Source organism: Mus caroli, chromosome 2 (genome assembly GCF_900094665.2).
Source record: "Mus caroli chromosome 2, CAROLI_EIJ_v1.1, whole genome shotgun sequence".
NCBI lineage: Eukaryota > Metazoa > Chordata > Mammalia > Rodentia > Muridae > Mus > Mus caroli.
This window is the reverse complement of record NC_034571.1, coordinates 31481312-31500491: the sequence shown is the minus strand read 5'-3', so window position 1 is coordinate 31500491 and position 19180 is coordinate 31481312. Positions and strand designations below refer to the sequence as shown.

Here is a 19180-nt window from a genome sequence, read left to right as displayed (position 1 = left end):
CTCCCCAGGGTCCTCCCTATTCCCAGCAACAGGCCACGGATACAGGCTCCACAAGGAGGCAGCCAGTGGTAGAGACAGGCAGATGTTTGGGCTCCCAACCCACCATCAGATCCCTCTTGACTATAAAGCTGAGGCAGAGAGCTGACCTCTGGCTAGCCTTCTCTAAAAGCCCAGAAGACAAAGGCAAGAGCCCTGAAGCAGCCTCAGTGCCACTGAGCCCCTTTGCACTTTGCACCAGGGACATACGGGTTACAGACACCTCAGCACAGCCCCTTAAACACCTTGGTCCCTTCCTCTTCCCCGGGAAGCTGGAAGGTAATGCCAGAGCTTTCTGAACCTGCTCCCTCTGACCTAAGCTCTGTGAGTGTTCCTCTCTGAGTCCACTTACACTGGTTCTATGCATATACAGTCTCCCCTCTTCTCTGCAACCCGTGAGCTCTTTCAAAGGCCAGCCAGGACAGCAACTACTCAGCAGCCAGGAACATAGTCAGTGTGTCCCGCCCCTTTCCAGGTGTGTCACCCTAAGACAAAATCCTTGTCGAGTTCCTCAGTCCTAGGGCTTGAGGGTGGCCTAGGGGAGAGTGTTAGAACGCAGATGCCCAGGCCCACCTCAGAGTCTGGTTTAGCCAGTCCAGGAATATGACTGATTTTTCCCCCTTCTTTTAGACAAGGTCTCCTTCTGCAGAACGAGAACTTCCTGACACTCCTGGAGACCCTGCCTCACTGCTCAGTCACTGAGAGTACAAACACAAGCCTCCATGCTGGGTTGGGGACTACCCAGGGTCCTAGACTCTCCTGCAAGAGGAGATGGGCTCCTGGAAGCTTCTGAAGGTCACACCTGTTGCCGTCTAAGTTCTGTGTAGAGCTCTCAGCAGAAATGAATTTACAGCATTTTCTGTACCTCAGCACCCGTATGGCCAAGCAGGCAAGGTTTCTAAACCTCACAGCATAGAAGGGCCAAGTGAAGCTTGCAACAGTTTGCAGGGCTCCCCACTGATGCCCCAGGCTCCCCAAAAGTGGTTTGGAGGGAGGGGCCTAGCAGGTCAGCTCAGGCCGGGAAGCACCCTGACTGGCCCACTTTGTCTTGGTCTCTGTGTTCCCTGACTTGACCAGGTCCTGGGCTGATTAAAATATCCCCTTACAGCTCCGATGGGAGAAGCACAGGCTCACACAAGCACTGCCAAGCAGGCCATGGACTCTGGGTTCCTTCCTCGTGAGATGAACATAGCTGGCCCAAGGGAGGTCAAGCTTGCCAGGAGAAACCAAGGCCCAGTGGGGATGCCATGAGCAGGGTCACACAGTCTGCACTTACGAGCCCAGTACAGTACTCACTCGCTGCCAGGCAGTGTTTATTCAGCGAAGCCTTATAAGGCCCTCCGGGGTGGACACAGGACTCTCTCAGTCATAGGCAGGAGGCTGGTGAGTAACAGAAATTCGGTTTCTACAGCCTGTCTCCTGCTAGAGCTCCGTGTTGCCCCGATAACTCTTGTCTTTTGTCTCCAGGTTACTAAGCTGTTGACTACCATGGGCGATGAGAGCGGGGCTGCCTGCAAATCCATGTCTTTTAGCAACAAGGCTGAGGGTGTCCAGGTCAGATCCTAGCCAGGGCTCATTGGGTATCGCTACAACCAGCCTCCCCACACACGGCTTCCTTCCACCTGTCCCAGCCCCCATCAGTCAGTCTCTCCTGCAGTCTCCCTGTGACTCAAGCAAGGTTCCTAGATGTGACTCTTGCAATCTTGACTAGCTCTATTAACCTCTCCACTTTCACAGAAATCACCCAGGGCCATGGCGGCACCACATCTTTCTCTTCTTGCTCTGGAGATTGCCATATCCCTCAGTGATTCCCCACACACAAGCCATCCTCCTCCCCCATCTAGAGTCTATTCTGCATTCAGCAAGCAGAGTGGGCGAGTGTGTCGAACTCTCTTGCCAACCCCAGGTCTGCTGGGGCATCTTTTCTGGCATATCCCTCTCAAGTGGCCTGACTGATCCCAATCACCCTTCCTTTCCACAAAAGCCACTGCTGCCTTTGCCAGCTCCATACCAGCCTCTTCTCCCAGGCACACTCCCTTCCTCAGTGCGCTGTACAGAGAGACTCATCCTACATATGTCTCTGCTGCACATCTGTGGTTCTCCTTGAGGGTTAGGTCCCTGACTACCTGGCAACTTCAGGCCCCAGTGGTGAAAGCCATGTGACTGATGACAATTGGGAGGTGAGTAGGCCTACTCAGTACATGTGTGCACATGTCTGTGTACTTTGGAGCCCCTCAGCCCTGGGCATCATGAACCCCCTGAGCGCTCAGCAAAGCCAGGCCAGAGGCTCTGCACCACCACCCCAGCTCAGAAATTATCCGTTTCCTTCTCTCGTTCCATGATTCATAACCCATCAAATACACGTCCCCATTATCTTTCACAAGAGTGCCGCCTTTCTGCCATTTAATAATGCATTTGGCTCGCTGCTCCTCTCCCAGGAGAAACCGAACGCTTGGCTCCCATTCCGCACAAGCCAGGAGCCACGTGTCACTCAGGGGCTCACTTCAGACCTGAACCTTGAGCCCCTCATTTGGGCTTCCTGGGCAGGGCCCTACTGGTCTTGCAGACCCCTTGCCTTCACCTATCTGCTGAGAAGTCCTGGTGCCCACGGGTCTCTCAAGGTTTGCTCTGAGGCAGGAGTCTGACTCCAGTTCTTCCTGCACCAGCCCCACATAGGCCAAGGCAGAGTGCTAGGTTCAGATGCGGCAGAGATATAAGGCTTTGGAGCCAGTGTCCAAATGTATGGTCTCATTTCAATTTCACAAAATCCTTTAGAAGCCAAAGGGCCAATTGCAACCATTCTACAGTAGGGAAATGCCTCGGAGACAGACAGCTTCCCTGAGGCTGTACTGCAAGCAGATGGTGGCTTCCTGGGGATGGGGGTGGAGGCACACTGGAGGGAAGAGATCTGGAAGTTGCAGGGAGCATAGGCTCCAAGCTGAGCAGTGCAGGCAGAGAGAGCCCAAAGGATTAGGGGCTGGCAACCGAGGGCTGCAACCTCACCTTTTGTGTTATATGGGGCAAGTCCCCTGATTCACTGGCTGGACTCCCAACTCTGCTCCACAGACAGGCTTCCTCCCAGGACTAACAATCACGTGACTAGATGAGGCAACACGTGGGAAGCCGCCTGTAAACTGTCCAGTCCCAGGTCACGTCATTTTTGCGTGTCAGGACGGCAGACTCCAGACAGGATTATGAAAAACCTGCAGGGAAGCCCTGGCCTCTCCAGGTGACAGAGGACCCAAACGCTCAGGCCCGGGGAGAAGGTAAAGCCCCCTCCTCAGACCACAAGCAATCTTCCCCACCAACCCCCTGCTCAGCACAGGTCCCTGCCCCCTGTCAGTCACTGGGTCTGGTCCCCTCCCCCTCCTGCTCTGTATGTAAAGTTTCTGCTTCTACTTTATAGTTTCCGTGGCAACCACCTCTCATTTTTATTGTCTTCCTCTCCTCCTACACTTTGACATCTTGGGCTCAAGGGAGAAGAGGAATGAGGAGCAGGAGGTCTGGACAAGAGAAAAAACATAGCAAGATGCAGGGCTGGGTATGACCTCTGACCTGAGGACCGGCCGGGAGAGGACTCACGGAGGAGCCTGTATTGTGCCATGTATCTGAGGCCCTGCAGGCATCCCCACTGGCCTCCCAGTAGTGTGTCTTCACTCGCGAGACACTCTGCCCTGTCAGGACACCTTCCCTTCACCAAGGCCAGACTTTAAAGCCCCCACTCACAGAAGTCACTATTACACCAAGCTATCCTTGGTGTGCCTGCCTCTCACCACCCGACCTCTCTCAGCCTCCCTGCAGCAGGCAAGGCTAACAGTTTCTCCCTTCATCCTGTATCTCCAGAGCTCTTCAGGAGCCAGCACACTGTACGCAGGTCCTCAGAAGCCTGAGGATTCCCATCTCCATTCTGTCAACTCCAGCCTTGAGCCTCCCCACATTCGACTAGAACGCACCATCCCTGGCGATAAATCCAGACTAAGTTGGAACCCACTTCCTCATGGGATACGGGAGGCTGAAGTGAGTTCACAGGGCTGAAGGAGCCTGGCATGTTCTCTAGAGCATGTGGGATCTGGTATTATTTTTAGGCACTGAGTCAGGGCCATCTAGTGAACAGCCCAGAGGCCTCCCTGACCCACATGCTCTCAGTGGCTCTCTCTCTCCACCTGCTGATCTCCGGAGGCATCGATGCCAGTCTGCAGCCAGTTCCAGAGCAAGGCTCTGCCTGGCTCCAGCTCTGCACACAAGCCCCCTCCCACTCACAGGCACGTGACACCACTTAGGCACACCCACATGTTCATACACGGATACACACCCGCCCACCCTAGCATTCACACTCACGTGCATATGCATGGGTATGCATCCACATGCACACCCCATGGCTTCACCAGAGCCCAGTGTGAAGCTCTCTAGGGAAGGACAACACTCTGAGGCTCCCATAAGCAACAGCAGAGGGTAGCCCCTCCATAGGGTAAGCTGACAGAAGCTTCTGGAAAGCTGCAGCCCCCGGATCCTTCCTCCTGGGTCTCCCCATCCCACATCCACCAATGTAGGGCCTCCCTCCTTCCCCGTGGGGCTGGCCATGAGTCCCAACTTCACGGCCAGCCCAGACCTGCACATTATTCTTTCCAAATGGCACACATGCCTAGGCTTGTGCTAGGACAGGTGTGGCTGGTGACAATGCACAGGGGTTACCCAAGGCCATAGTGTCTCAGCTTGGGGTTCCTATGCCGAAGGAATGCCGCCCCCCCACCACCACGCGCAAAGACCTACAGTGTCAGGCATTAGCAGAGAGAGGGGGCAAAACCTCAACATGAAACCCAATGAGGTCTAGTCGGGCCAGTCACAGCCTCTGCCCCATACTTCTGTACTCATGTGTGATCTCTCTCTCTCCTCTCTCTCTCTCTCCTCATATCTCAATGCTCCAGGATTCCCACAACTGCCCTTGGGAAGCTGAGCCTTTTAGTACCTACCCTGAAGTAAATGGGGGGGGGGGAGCAACCCCAGGACCTGGTACTTGAAAACCCAGGCAAATTCTAACATGGTCTGGGAAGGGAGATTATGTGTCCCCAAGAGGGGTCCACTATAGTGCTTGTCCCTAGAAAGCTGACACTTTAGTGGCATATGAGGGTTCCCACAGGTGTAGGCAGACAGGGACAGAGGCTGAGGAAACAGAAAAGCAGAAAGAAGTAACTAACAACTGTTCACATGGGGGTGGGGTGGGTAGGGTGGGGTGGTAACCCAAGAAGGCTTCCCAGAGGAGGTAGCATGTGAGCTACCTGGCTAGGATTCTGACAGGCAGTGGGCATGGGATATAAGGTGAGCATACTGAGATTTTTTTAAAGATTTATTTATTATTATTGTATCTAAGTACACTGTAGCTATCTTCAGATGCACCAGAAGAGGGCATCAGATCTCATTACGGATGTTTGTGAGCCACCATGTGGTTGCTAGGATTTGAACTCAGGACCTTTGGAAAAGCAGTCAGTGCTCTTAACCACTGAGCCATCTCTCCAGCCCCAGATTTCTTTTTTTTAAAAAAATAGGCTTTTATGTAGCTAGCCAAGCTAGCCTTAAATTCATTATGTAGCTGAGGAAAACCTTGAGCCTTTGGATGCTGGGATTATAGGTCTATGCCACTAAGCCTGGTGTTATGCAGTGCTGGATAGATCTCGGCGCCCCATGCAGGCTAGGCAAGCACTGTATCCGCTGAGCCATCTCACCAAGCCAGAGCTGAGTTCTGCAGAAGCCTGCAGGCAAATGTCCCCTTCTAGACTGCACTGACGATTTGGGTTTAAGGGTGCTAGTCCGGTCTCATTCATCAGATCACTTAGACCACAGGGGTGCTAACTGTTCCAGAAAGAGGCATTTTCAGGCCAGGTCCCGAGGCTGCCTCTGCCACAGACAGTAGCCCAAGAGTGTCACCATAGGGTAGAGCCTGATAGGTCTTCAACTCCTACAGGAAAGAGTGTCTTTGAATTACCTGTACAACCTATTCCTGTATTTCACACCACGCTGCGGTCAGCCAGGAAGTTCTTCCCCCTATCTAACCTACATCTCTCTTGCTGAAATGTACACCCACCTTGCTGTGGAGACAGGAATAACAAAGGCCAGAAGCTGAAATGCCTCACTGGGCAGTCAGACAGCAAGGAAGGGGGTGGGGGTGGGGTCAGTGGGCAGAGACACAACCCCTGGCACCGAGGAGAACGGACAAGGCCCTCTTTGTGTGCATGATTAATTTATAGGCCTGGGGAGGGCCACGGGAACGTCCTGCGCTGGACCTCAGAGGCTTCCCTGACCCAATTTAGAAGCTGTGTTTATTGTGTCGCTCATGTCAAACCTTCCCGGAGAGGTCTCTATTCCCAGCGTGCTCATGAATTTTCCGGGGGTTTAATCATGCACAATCTGAGAGCAATTTATTAAGAAGATTAAAGCCCCCAAATATGCTTCCGCATGGCGAATTGATCATCCACCATGGGCAGACGTCCCCCAGCAGAAAGGTCCTTCCACAAAGTGAATGTGGAAGGCTACAACCAGGGAAGAGGGAGAGTTGTGGGGTGTGGGGGCCCCAAGTCAGAATCGAGGCCAACTGTGTGGGAAAAGGGCATAAAGGACTGCAGGCCGAGGACGTAGCTCACTTGGTACGGGGCTTGCCTGGCATGCATGCGATCCTGGTCCCATCCCCCAGTACCTGATAAGCCAGAGCCATCTTTGGCCACACGGAGAGGTTGAGGCCAACCTGGGCTACATGAGGCCCTAGCTCAAAACAAAAACAAAAACCAAAATGAAAGAACCCCAGAAGGATAGAGTGTGAGCAGTGCTCAGAGTCACACCCTGGATTTAAAGACAGTCCATCACTCACAGCCAGTGTCTCCAGTATTTCTCCTCCATGAAGCCCTCTGGGCCACTCACAGCAAGACGGGGATCTAATCCCACCTAGCAGTTCCTAATGCCCCATCTGAGCCCCTGATTTTCCCACCCTGACCCTGAGCCTCCTGGAGGAGAAGCCCAGGGTTAGGTCCCCCTACCAGGAGGGGGAATTTTCATTCCCACCCTTCCTGGGATGGGGAGCAGCGTGGGCCTCACTACAGTAAAGCTGAGTAGTCGACAGGAAGGGTCCCAGCTGGAGTCCTTGGAGGCTTTGGGGAAGATGGCTGCTAAAACTCTGATCTGACCTCAGATGCCAAGCGTGCAGCCACAGCCTCAGTGTTTGTCTGATACCTCAGGCCTGGCCTCGCCTCTCCTGATGCCACCCGGCACATGTTTGTTTCTCTCAGATAATGAGTGAGCTAAGCTGAGGGAAACCTGAGCATCCTCGGAGCCAGGTTCTACGCTGAGCTCTAGTGCCCATCTCTGCGCATGCATACAACCCTACAGGTCGTACGCTGTTTCCACTTTAAACCTCCCACGAATAACTGATGTACCTGAGCCAGGAAGCAGAGAATGGCAGAGCTGGGGTTCAAACCCAGAGCCTACCCGAGTACCTCCCACCTTAGTCTTTAGCTGGGATGCCTTTGTCCCCATGAGGACTTTTAGTGGGGCTCAGATCCACTCCCAGATCTCTCAGCTAGCCTTCTGCCTCAGTTCCTCTTGTCCTTTCAAGATCAAGGTGTGACCTTGACACAAAAAGCCTGGTCCCCAGACTGCCAGTCCAGATCCAAGCTTCCCTGCCTGGCTCTGGGCCTCCACCTGGCCCCCGTGACCTCTGTGCTTTCTCTATGGTCTTCTCTGTGCCAGCTGCTTTCTGGGATCTAGTTCCTCAATTAAATATGCTTATCACCCCCATGTTCTCATTTCCAAATCCTCAAGATCCAAATGCAATGCAATCTCCACAAAGCCTTCCCAGGACAGAAACCAAGTTACTCCAGGAGGAGGAGCCTCTCCCTGTTCTCACTGTCTCCCTTGAAGAGTCAGCAGAATGCAGGCCCCCTGCTGTACCACCATCCCACCCCCAGCAGTCCCCACAGCTCCTGGAAGACAATGGTGTTGCTCTTAGCCATCAGGTTCATGAAGCAAGCTTATATGGTACCTACTGTGGTCTACCTGACAATGAGACATAGTCCCTGATGATAAGGATGACCAGAGAAGCCTGTGCCAGCCTGTGGACACACTTCCCTAGTCACAGAGAAGAAGATTTCGTCTTTCTCCCTATTGTGGACCACGTTAGCCTCTGATAATGCCTAAGGACATCTTTATTTAAAAACCTATTTAAAAGGTATAAACTACTAGGGACTGGGACTGGGACTGGGGGCTGTGGGGTGGTTCGGCACATACAAATATTTGCTGTTCAAAACCAAGAACCTGCGTCCTGGTCCCCAGAAGCCATGGGAATGGGGTGCAATAATGCAAGCACAAGCTTCTGTAATCCCAGCGCCTCTATGAAGAGATGGGACAAGAGGTGGAGGATGCCCAGAGGCCCCTGTGCCTACTAACCTACTGTGAAGAGACCCAGAAACATGCTCATCAAGTCAGCCAAGGAGAGGTGAGGACCCATACCCGAAGCTATCCTCTAATCCCCACACAAGGGCGGGGACACGTGGGTACCCATACCACTCCTGGCATGAACAAACACAAACAAGCACATACTCACACCACTCATATACTCACCACACACACACAAACACACACACACACAGCACTGAAATGTGCTTATCACGCCCTCTCTAAGAACACTGTAGTGATGTGCGCCTTTTTGACTTGTGTCAGAAATCCCAAGATCTAGAGCTTGACTGCCATCTTCTGAGGTGTGATGAGCAAAACCTGTATCATTTGGAGATATCCATAGCTACCCCACGACACGGAAGCCATGATTTCTTATAGAATCGCTGCATGGGGAATGCTAGGGCGGCTTATCGCCTACAAGGATAATTGCAGGGATTGCGACGTGTAATTGTAATGAGACGTTAGGGGAGTGAGGGCTGAGGGCGGGGTGGGGATTCTTTCTCATGCTCCAGGGCTTAGAGCTCTGGAATCCATGCAGAGACTCTCTGGGACCCAGGACTCGGGATAGGAGCCCTGAGGTGTCATGTGGAGTGGGAGTGCACTTGTCCTGGACCAGATTCTGGCTGTGTGACCTGCAAGTCTCTGTCTCTACTACCACAATCCCAGCACCAAGGACCTGTGCCTCTGCTCATGGGTATAGCTGATCCGTGGTTGCCAAAGCCCCTCAATGACTCTGGCAAAACCATCCCTCAGAGAAGCTCTGCCCGGACAGCCCTTGCCACTTCTCAGGGAACTTGTTTTATGTCCCAAACAAGCAAGGCTGACAGGGGATAAATTGCCAAGGAAGGCTGGAGTGGGCTCTGACGGTCTGCACGGCGCCCGCCCAGTCATCCCTCTGTACCCAGTGCTGTCTGCTCTGTGGAAAGAGGAATGCACCATCAATCATCTGGGGAGAAAGGGCGCCATAAGGACTCGTCCAAACACTGCACAGGGAGCGTGTCCCTGGCCCCTGCGATGTCAGGCTCTCCTCCTCCTTGATTCCAGCAGGTCACCTTCCAACCTGGGGGCCTGCCCATATCTCTAAGCAGATGTTCTTTACCAACAGACCGCTTCCCCCAGGGAAGGGACATACACACCCCTCCCCCTCACCAGGCACACACCTCGAGCCTGTCCTGAGCCCTATGAGTTGTACCAGAGCTGTATCTCGGGCTCCCCCGAGGTCCCACTGCCCACCCTAGCCTTCACCTCAGGCCCAATTAGGTTACCTTCACAACACCTCCACAAAAACTGCCTAACACAAATGTGTCTCAAGCAACCCTCCTACCAGCCGTGAGGAGGACACTACAGTTACTACATTTTTAAGAAATAGAACTAGAGATATTATGTAACTGGCCCAAGACAGCACAGCTGACCTGTGACAGAGTCAAGGCCTAAGCCCAGTTGGTCTGGCTTCAAGTCTCTCCATTAGCAGCTTCTAATTAGAGCTTCCCTTGTAACCACAGGCAGCCAGAGTGTCCAGAGAAAGTGCACAGGTCCTTCTACCCAGCTCTGCTAAGGGTCTCCTCGGAACCTAGAGACCTGGGCCTTCATACTTATACCTCCAACGGCCCCAGTCCTGCCTGCTCCAGCACATGCCCCTGCTCTTTAACCTCCATGTGACCCAGTATCCCAGAGCTGCCCAGGCTTCAGCAGACGTCCAGGCAGTCACCAGCACTCCGAACTTTACCTCATCATCTCCCTCCTTACCCACAGTCAGACCCAAGCACCTACAGGTGTTCCTGCAAGCCAAAGGATGTTCTTGCTGGCAGGTGAGTCAGTGTTCTTGATAGCTAATATCTGCTTTGAAATTGTTGGAATGGGGGTTTCACCCGAACCGCACCACCCTGATGCCAAGTGAGCCTAGAAATGGCACCACAGAAACCGTCAGCACCAGGGACATCCCTAATCCAGAGTCTCAATCTTGCCACTGGAGCTCCTCTGCACTCTCCCAGGGCTCAAGAAGAGCCCAGAAAGGCAAGGCTCGAGGCCAGGAAAAAGGTTCAGAGGGTAAATCACTTGCTGCCAAGCCCGACAACCTGAGTTTGATCCCCAGAACGACATGGTAGAGAGAAAGAACCAATCCCTGTAAGTTGTTCTGACCCCCACTGCATGCCATGGCATGCACACATGCATGCACACACACACACACAAAATATTGTTTTTAAATTAATATAATGTGGGGAAAGGCCCAAGCTCAAGTTGTAAGAGCAACTTCTACTCCAGACACAGGGCAGGGTTAAGGTCAAGGCCATTCCTGGTGAGTTCCCTGCAGTGGCCACTCTTCCAGACAGTGGGACACTGATGCTCGAGTCTGATGAGACCCAGAAGGCAGATCCCTGAGACACTAGGAGGCTGATCAACCTCAGGCTGCCCGACACTCTAGGCCACAGCCACAGCCACAGAGAGTTCCATGCCTGAATTAGGAAGAGGTCTCCAAAACATCTCACTGAGGAAAAGGTACAACCTGCAGGAAGACTATTATCTAATAGGAACCTTAACAGAATCACAGCTATCTCGTGGTTTTATATGCCCATGAAATGGTGAGAGCACATGGAGAAACCTTCTCCAACGCCTCTCATGGGATGGGTTCTGCTTGCAGGCTCCACCCAGGCCCTGTCCAGCCCTGGACCAGCTGCACCCCCCTGCACAACCCACAGGGGAAAGAGCAGCTTCAGCTTCTGTGGAGGGCAGACAGGCAATACACTAAAAACCACAGAAGAAGGCACAGTGTGATCCATAAAACGTGTTATTCGGAGAACTGGACATTTGGTGCAAGTCTGTGACTCCAACACTCACTCATGAGGCTGGGTAGGGCAGGAGGATCATTACTTAGTAGTCTGGGGTCAGTCTGGACTACACTGTGAGACCCCATCTCAAAAACACCGAAGGGGAGAGAAGAAAATTTATAAATTTTCTTTTACTACTTCTCTTTTACTACTGTGAGTTGAAGGGCATCCATTGGCTCTGTGTGTTTAATGAGCCCCTGCCTTGTGCCAGGTGTTGGACAGTTCCAGAGGCTACAGAGAGATCCATGAGCAGGATGCGCCCTGTCCTCAGGCAGTCTGTGCTTCATGACAGAGGGCTTCTGATCGGAATGGGGTTTGGAGAGAGCAACACCGAACAGCTTCATAGGAATGTGTGAGGCATTCCAGTAGGACAAATGGAAAATATACGCTAGACACAGCTTTCCAGGGAGACCTCAGTGGGACCCCAGTTCCAGCTTTAGGTAAGATTCCAATTTCCTGTTCCTCTCCAAGCTGGAATCAGTCTGGAATTTGGGGCTTCCCAAAGAATGCTAAAGTGTGGAGACCCTTGGGGGTTCAACCCAGCAGCCCTGACTTTGAGGAGAGTGTTGCCCTGTGTTTTTAATTTCTAAAGAGTTCCAGGGTTTTTTTCACTTTCTTCAGACACACCAGAAGAGGGCATCAGATCCCATTACACATGGTTGTGCGCCACCATGTGGTTGCTGGGAATTGAACTCAGGACCTCTGGAAGAGCAGTTAGTGTGCTCTTACCCACTGAGCCATCTCTCCAGCCCCTGTTTTTTTTCACTTTTAATAGATTTTAGTTTGACAAAGATTTTAGGTCCCCAAGAAAAATGAGCTATATGTATGGAGACAGCTCTTCTCTGCCCCTCCCATGCATAGCCTCTGCCACTATCAGCATCCCCATCGAAGTCTGGTTTCTGGTATAGAAAATTAGCATCTTCCACGACTTATTTAAAATCAAATTGAACTGTACAGGCTGAGGCTGGGGTGTAGGCACTGGTAGAAAGAGCACTTGCCTACCAGGCGTAGAACCTGGCACTTAATCCCCAGAACTGGGAAAAAAATTAGAAACTGGAAACCAAACTTCTTCCTGTAAGTCCTATCCTGAGGCCTGTCCAGCCTGGTGTTCATGCCACATATCCTGAAGTACAGTGTGCATTCTACCGTGGGGCATACATGGCTCCATGCATCTTTACTTTTTGGTCAGTGTCCTCTCCTTAAGAATTATCCCAATATTAGCGACCTGGATACTAGTCATTATTTTTCCCTGCTACCATACAGAGGAGCACACAGACGTCCCTACACATGTACATATGGTTGTGAGAGTTTACCCAAGGGATAGCACGCTAGACACATTCCTATGAAGCTGTTCGGTGTTGCTCTCTCCAAACCCCATTCCGATCAGAAGCCCTCTGCCGTGAAGCACAGACTGCCTGAGGACAGGGCGCATCCTGCTCATGGATCTCTCTGTAGCCTCTGGAACTGTCCAACACCTGGCACAAGGCAGGGGCTCATTAAACACACAGAGCCAATGGATGCCCTTCAACTCACAGTAGTATCTCTCAAAGCCACTGAAGCCCATCTAGACATCTCCCTGGGGCGACTCATCTGGCCTTGAGTTATAATACCCACGACCACGTTTGCAGCTCCTGAGCCTACACCGTGATGTGGGTCGCCAATCCCATAGCCCACTTGGCTCAGAAGCATCAAAGCAGAGATGAGTCAGGAAGGGAAGAACAGAATCATGGGAAGTATGACCCCTGCCCAGCTGATACAACCCTTGATGGCCGTCAGACTGGCTGGAAATCCCATTTAAAAGAAACTGCCAGATTTGAATGTCAAGATCTTATTGCTGTCATGTAGATAACTAATACTCACTGAAGATAAACAACAGGGTCAGACAGTAATTCAGCATTAGGAAGGGTGTGGTGAGAATTTGAGCTGGATGCAAGCTTAGATGACATGCCAAAAACCCTGCCTCAAAAATAAAGACTAGTTAAGAGCTCTTCCAGAGGTTCTGAGTTCAATTCCCAGCAACCACGTAGTGAAGAAGGGGGAAGGGGAGGGGGGAGTCAGGCAGGCAGGCAGGCAAACAGACCGGAGAGATGGCTTAGGGCTCAGTGGTTAAGGCCACTGGCTGCTCTACAGACCCAGGTTCAGTTCCCAGCACCATAGACGGCAGCTCACATTTGTTAAATTCAGATCTAATGCTTTCCTTCCTAGGCCTCTTCAGGAACCAGGTACACACACACACACAAACACACACACACACATGCTGTACAGACATATATGAAGGCAAAACATCTATACTCAGAAAACTTTTAAAAATTCTTTTCGAGACAGGCTTTCTCTGGGTAGCTCTGGCTGTCCTGGAACTTGCTCTGTAGACCAGGCCTGCCTCTTCCTCCCCAGTGCTGGGATTAAAGTGTACACCACTAATCATCCGGGTTTTTTTTTTAATAAATAAAAATAAACAGAGCTGGGTGTGCATCAGAGTGACAGAAACACTTGCCCAGCATGGTTGAAACCTTTGGTTCCATCCCCAAAGGACAAGCAGAGAGAACAAACAAACACTACGCAGCCCCATGACATAGGGCTACATTATGCCTGATTTAGCCCAGACTCTGGCCAATGGTAGTTTGGGGGATGATAGCTCAGAATCCCGAGCAGACACCGTTTAATTTGTGTGTACTAGCACGGCAGGGAGGGGCCTCTGGCTTGACAATCAGGAGCTGGCCTTGGGCATGCCCAGCCATTACCATCTGCAAAACAAGGCTGAGAACTGCTAGCCACCCACCTAGCAAGGACCACACAAAGCTCAAGTTAAGTAGACAGGCCCCAGGTGCAAAGCATCTCTCCAACACCAAAGCCTTTTTTGAGACAGTTTCCTCATGTAGTCCTGGAAGGCCTGGAACTCAATATGTAGACCAAGATGGTCTCGAACTGGGATTAAAGGCATATGCCACTTGAAACAGCCTCAGTGCCCCCAAAAGAGACACTTATGCCTAAGGCAGGGTGGTGAGACCCACTGACATTCTTCTGGTTTGGAGACTCCAAGTTCTGTGTCCTGAGAACCCCTCCCTCCTGGCCTGGTCATCCTAGCCAAGGGGCTAGCCTTTCTGAAGGTGAACTCACCTGACGAATGTTTACTAAGGACATTGGGCAGGTAGAAAGCCAGGCAAAGAAAGACTCTCAAGAGCTTTCATCCCGGTGGGAAACACATAAACAAACTGTAGGAAATCAGAAAGGAATGATGTTCCATAACAGTGAGGTTCACTAAAGGAGCCTGGTGTGGGCCATAGAGTTCTGAGCTACATACATGGCAATGGGATGGCCAGCTCAACCCATTCCCTACCCTGGCTCTCTACTCCTTTCCCTAAGGGGAGGAAAATGTTTTAAAGTAATGAATGGGTTTCTTATCATTCTGTGTTCATACAAATGAAAACTCACTTTAGACTTGAATCAGGAAAAGTAGCTAAACCTGAGGTTATATCTGCAAGGAGAAATGGTATGCATGATATAGTGTAGTGGATATATATATATATATATATATATATATATATATATGTGTGTGTGTGTGTGTGTGTATGTATATGTGTATGTATATGTATATATGTATATACATATGTGTGTATATGTATATATATACACACACATATACATAAATGTATACATATATATATTTGCATGAGGATTTGGTTTACTGTTTTGTAAATAAAGGAAATATCTCTAGGTAAATATGTACAATTATAGACATGTGTATGAGTGTGTATATATGTGTGCAAGGTACAAGGAAAAATCAAAGTTTCATGCAGAGACTAAATGGAGAAGGATCACTGTCTTTAAATTTATTTTATTCCATTGTTTTTCAGACAGGGTTTCTGTAGCCTGGGCTGGCTTCCAATTCATGATCCTCCTGCTTTAGCCTCTCAAATACTGGGGGGTTGCAGGTGTGTACCTGGCTGAGTCAGTCTTTTTGACACATGGTCAGGGAGCCTTCCCAAGGGAATATTCAAGGTGCAATTGCTATCGGACATAAAGTGGAGGGTAGGGATCCAGGGAACAGGGTAGAGAAAGAAGACAAGCCGGAACACCCCATAATCCTGTTTACCAAGAGTTAACTGCCTGGCCCTCGATGAAGCAGGGTGGTTCTCACCCCAAGAAGACCGCTAAGAGTTGAAGTCAATGGGGACCAGTGTTCCTGGTAAGGCAATTATCTTCTCCCACTACCCCCTCACATCCACAGGACTGTCACTCTCCCAGTCCTATCTGTCCCATGCTTGCTGTGAAATGATCGCTCCTCCGGGGTCAAGTGACCATTTGGCTTCCCTCCTGGGGGCTAGAGTTGGGGAGCAGTGGTATTTCCTAAGCCACTAACAACTGGCAGCTGGTCTCTATTATTTGTCTGCTTCTGTTTTGCTTTCATTTACATTACTTAATGTATCTAACAGTCCTGGTCCTAAGAAGGGGAAATATAATCTCCCAGCAGAGAGGTGATTCGGGGCTTCAGACCCCTACTATAAACAGAAGGGGCCCTGAGCCACAAGGCCCAGACCATCTGACAACACCCACATGGCCATCCACATGGGAGCCTGGGAATGCAGAGCTTAGCCCTGTATCAGGTCATAGGGCCCTATAACCACCTGCTTCAAGCCCCACCACCACCGCCACCAGCACCACAGCCACCGTCACCGCCATTGTGGAGGTACCTACGCCGCTCTCCTCATCAGGCCAGGCACTACACAGGCTCGGCTTCCTGGATCAAACTATAAATCATACAGAGTCCATACATAATGGCAAATGCTCCCAGGAGCCAAGGGGGGAGTAAGAAATACGATCAGCCAAGCTCTTCTGGCTGCAGGCAGGGGCTAGACTGAGAAGCCCTGTGTTTCTGCTGCCCCTCACCCCACCCCTGCTGGCTTTTCAAGGGAACTCTGAAACTGTGGGGGCACTCAGCTTCCTGGGACTACAGAAAGAACCTGAGGATGGAGGTATCCTAGTGGAACTCGGATCACTTGAATATTGACTGAGTGGTAGGGACTACAACTGATGAACACAGGGTGTCCCCCTAAGTGATGCCCACAAGATTTGCAAAGTTCCCTTGGATCTGTTGAGGGAGATGGGGCACTGGTAACCTGAGAAGGGGCTGAGGCTAAGCTATCCGCCAGGGGCCACTAAGGTCAGGCTCAGAGGTATGGGAGATGGTGCCCAAGGGAAAGTGGCTGGTTTGCAGTCCAGGACAGAGGGGAGGAAGGAGAGAGACTCCCTGGCTGAGGTGGAGCAGGAAGGGAGAGGAGGGGAACTTGCAAGAGGGGAGCTGTCCAGAAGAGAGGAAGTGGTCTTCAGGGGGCCATCATGTCACCTCCTCATGTTGGTCATGTTTTACCTGACTTCAGAGGGATCAGCAGAAGGGAATTAGAAACAAGAGTGGGAGGAGTCTGGGTTCAGAGACTCTGGCACCCTGGGTGTGAACGGACCTTCCAGATGAGGGCTGGAGAATAAGAAGAGAGCACCAGAGTAGGCCCTCCGTGTGAGGAGATAGAGCTGACAGGTGTCTTGAGAGGCTAATGGGAGCAGTCGCTCCAAAAGCAAGAAGCACCAGGAGCCATGTAGGTACTCAGCCTGCAGAGGCTGCCCCGCAAAAATGGCGGATACCACGAAGGTGGTAGTAAGGGCCTGAGACATATTAGCCAGCTACGCATGCATCCAAGAAGCCAAGAGGCTGCTACTGTCATCCCATCTTACAGATGGGCAAGTCAGCAAAGAGCATCAAACTCAGCTGAGCCCACAAACCCATTTAAACACCTTGGAATGGAGCTGCAGGTGGGGAGGGGTGGCCAGCGTTTGCTAACTGGTCTGTTAGGTCTCCTAGGGGGCAGAGGTGACCAGGCAGAAAGTGACAGCCAGGCCTCCAGCTGGGCAGGGTAGGAGGGAGGGGAGTCTGGCCCAGGATCCAGCAACTTCCTCTAGCAGCTGGCCCAGGCAGCCAGAATAGGAGCCTCCCATCTGAGCAGAAGGGTCTGGAAGGCTACGACCAAGGGTGGGCGGGAAGGACCTTTAGTTTTTTGTTCAAAACAATGGCCAGCCAAAGGATTTGATGTCTACAATATTTGACTATGCTAAATTTGGCACACAGGGTGGGGCAGGCGCAGTACATACAGCCCTGCTAACTTTGATTTCACATTCTGATCCCCTGTTTAGCTCCTTCTAGCTGCCCTCCTACACAACAGGGACCTGCCTTCTAGGGGCCCTGTCATGGGAGAAAATCAAGTTACTTCAAACCCACAAAGGTTTAGAGGTCAATAAGATAACCAGTCATTATCCTATTAGGACTTCACACCTAAGCCGGAAAAGGCTCAGTTTAAATCAAAGAATTTAATCACTATTTCAGAGACCAAGGATGAACTACCAGAGCTCATAAAGTCATGACCAAGACCACCATGCCACAGGCTACCCAATGTAAAGAATGTAAAGACGGGTCAATTCTTAGCAAACCCTTGCTAAGAAAAAAAGGGGGGGGCGGACAAACAAACTAACAACAACAACAAAAATGCCTCAGTTTCTTGCTAAAGTGTGGCCTTGTGTGATCCAGCAGGAAAGTCTGTAGATCTGAGCCACAATAGCATCAGCATTTAGTAGACACTCGGTGGACACAAGCTGGCGGTGTCATCCCAGATAGCACCTCTGTCCTGTCACAGTCTGAGGACTCAGAGGTACCCCTGGCCTCCTCAGAATGGCAGGGCCACTCCTTTGGGGAGCCATCCACCATCAGTAGCACTGCCGGTCATTTCTCTCTCTTTACAAACAGAGCCCACCGTATAAGCCCTGATGGGGTAAAGCTCACTACACAAACTGAGCTGGGCTTGAACTTGCAGTGATCCTCCTGCCTCTGCCTCCCCAGTGCCAGGAACATGGGCACGCACCATCCTGACAGGCAGATTATGTTCTGAATCTGGAGAATGGCAGGATTTGGTCAGTGGGCTTCCAGGACCGATGGTTAGACTCAGAATCATTCTACATTATTTAGTTTTGACTCAACTGTTTTCAGCCCTTACAAGCACGTCCCCACCCCCTGGTGCTGGGGGTGGAGTCCAGGTCTCTGGCACGCTGTTAGTAAACACCTTTCCCCACTGAGCAGCATTCCTGAGCCTGCTTAAAAGCACTTGTAAGATAGTACAGTTCAGACAGGACTGAGCTAGATGTCCCCACAACCAAAAACAAAACAAAACAAAACAAAACGGCCTCTGCCAGAGCAGCAAGTGCTCTTCACTACTAAGCCATTGCTCCAACTCCAGATCTAATCACTATTCTGAATGTGTTTCTGGGCCTCCTGATCTGGTCTATTTGTCCCCTTCCTGGTAGGTTTGGTACCTTCCCTCCACAGCTTAACGAAGAAACAGAGCTGGGAGAAGGTGAAAGCAAGATGAGAGAGGCAGTGAAGCAGTGAAGCAGTGAGGTAGACAGGCAGGCAGGCAGACAGACAGACAGATGGACAGATGGATGCTGTCAAGTCTGGTCAGCTGATCTGAGGGAGGCTTTGGTCTCTAGTGGCAGAAGGCCCTCGTGGACCCCCATATAAGCACTGAGTTGGACAGCTGAACTGAGTAGTGTCTCAGGGCAACAAAGATTCCCGAGTTCCCAGGGGTCTCTGTGGGTTCAGTAATATCAGTCCAGAAGCTGAATAGACACATACTCAGGTGACCAGGCGTGGTGCCAACTTCAGTTGAGAGTCACACAGAGCCAGAGAAACTGCCCCTCCCCAAGCACTGAAGATTGCAGGGACCCTACATCAGGAAACCCAAAGGACTCTCCTGTGCTACAAAAATTATCCACTTCCTCATCAAAAAGGTAGAGGTGTCCGGCTGGGCATAGTGGCCAACTCCATTAACCCCAGCCCT

The 19180-nt window shown here is 51.3% G+C and overlaps 1 protein-coding gene across 4 annotated transcripts in view; it reads right to left on the bottom strand.

The window, feature by feature from the left end:
• The window catches only part of Dab2ip (DAB2 interacting protein), a 175484-nt gene that overhangs the window by 118809 nt on the left and 37495 nt on the right, over window positions 1-19180 (bottom strand). The gene's annotated exons all lie outside the window — the stretch shown is intronic.